The sequence below is a fragment of the Cricetulus griseus genome, chromosome 8 (genome assembly GCF_003668045.3).
Source record: "Cricetulus griseus strain 17A/GY chromosome 8, alternate assembly CriGri-PICRH-1.0, whole genome shotgun sequence".
NCBI lineage: Eukaryota > Metazoa > Chordata > Mammalia > Rodentia > Cricetidae > Cricetulus > Cricetulus griseus.
In genome coordinates, this window is record NC_048601.1 from 34,240,434 (window position 1) to 34,242,202 (window position 1,769).

Genomic DNA, 1,769 nt, shown 5'->3' on the forward strand with positions numbered 1-1,769 from the left:
CTCTCTCTTAATTATATATGTATTATATTATATAATTACATTTTGTATATTATATATTTGCATAATATATATATATATATATATATAAATATATATATATATTTCCATGTCATTTTGTGTTCCTGGAGAATCTCTGGGCATCCTGTCTTCCCAGTAATTAGTAACTACATGGCATCTCCCTGGTGGCTTCTCTCTGCATCCTCTGTTCAGAATTCTCCTCATCTGGTAGCCCCCCTCTGCTTTCTGCATTATTACTGCCCAATCAGTGTTTTATTCATCAACCAATAAGAGAAATATTAACAGCATATAGAAGGACATCCCCCATCATATATGTATAAACACACATATACACAACATATATATTCTAAATATATATTCTAAATGTATATTCTAAAATGTGACTAAGTACTTTTGTTCAAATCCAAATACTGTTAATTCTGTAATTTTAGATTTATATTTTATATATATGAGAGTTTTGTTCACCTCCATATATGCATGTTCTCTATGTATGTGTTTCTTCTGCTCACAGAGGTCAGAATAGGGTGTTGAGTTAGAGATGGTTGTGAAATACTGTGTGGATGTTATGCTAGAATGATGTTCTTTGAAAGAATATTAAGTACTTTTAACCACTGGGACATATTTCTATTGCCCTTTTTACTGTTTAATACAATTCAAAAGCTTTATAATTCTTTGGATGTACTACTTATATAGAATGTATTGGTGCTGGCATTAAAGACAAAAGTAAACACAGCACCTGTCTTGCTCATTCTTCTTTTTGTGAGCACAAGGCCCAAGCAGAGATAATTATGAATATTTGAAGCCTGATGGTGTAAATTAATGGCAAAATTAATGGATAGATGAATAAAACACATGAAGCTGTTATAGGACATGGAGTCATGGAAGGCACTGAGTGATTAATATGAATCATTAGTTTGCTAATAGCTGCTTGAATTATGCACCTCACACTTCATTATCTGGCAAACTCCCACTTGTATTTTAAGGCCCAACATAAAATTAGCTGCTGCAGTAGAAGCTGTACATTTGAAGACACACCCATATATGACTAGCTTAAAATCATAATACAAGAGTGCATTTAAGGTTTTGAGGGTGTAGCTTAGGGTTACAACACCCATTTGACACTAAAGTCAGTCCCCAGAAAAGAAAAGAGCATAAAATAAAAGTGCTTTAAATTTTATTCAGATGTTATTATGAGGAAGATATTAACTCTCATACTTACCCAGTGGCGGGGGGGGGGTACCATGATCACGAAGGTGTTTTTTCTCAAGGCAAGGCTTATCCATTGCACTCTGGATGTGCCGACCCTTGCAATTTCCCCAAATGCAGGAAACTCAACTGCATAATTTGTGGTATTGGGGGACTGCGTTTGCACTCTCCCCTGAAAAAAAGATATTAACTCTTTGGAGAAAAAAATCAAGGACAAATAGTTAGCTCCTTAGACATGAGAAGAGAAATATCTAAGTATGCAGTGTCAGTACAGATGAAAATGACATAGTAGAGTTCATTTTTATATCTACACTTAAAATGATTGAGGGTATCATATCCCTGCAGGTTCCTAAAATCTTTGAGTTCACACCCTATGAAGTGGCCATTTATATTTTCTACTTGTAAGACTCTTTAATAGTAGATTTTTGTACTTTTATGTATGTGAGTCTGTCTGTGTGAATATATATTATTTGTGTGCAGGCACCTGTGGAGGCCAGAAGCAACAATTGTTTCCTCTGGGACTAGAGTTATCAGCAGTTGCAAGC

General features: G+C 34.6%; 1 non-coding gene across 1 annotated transcript; it reads left to right on the forward strand.

The window, feature by feature from the left end:
- Positions 1–1,229: 1,229 nt before the first annotated feature.
- Positions 1,230–1,399, forward strand: LOC113834774. The gene has a single exon (XR_003487678.1). It is a non-coding gene; the product is annotated as a U1 spliceosomal RNA (small nuclear RNA).
- The last annotated feature ends 370 nt before the right edge of the window (positions 1,400–1,769 follow it).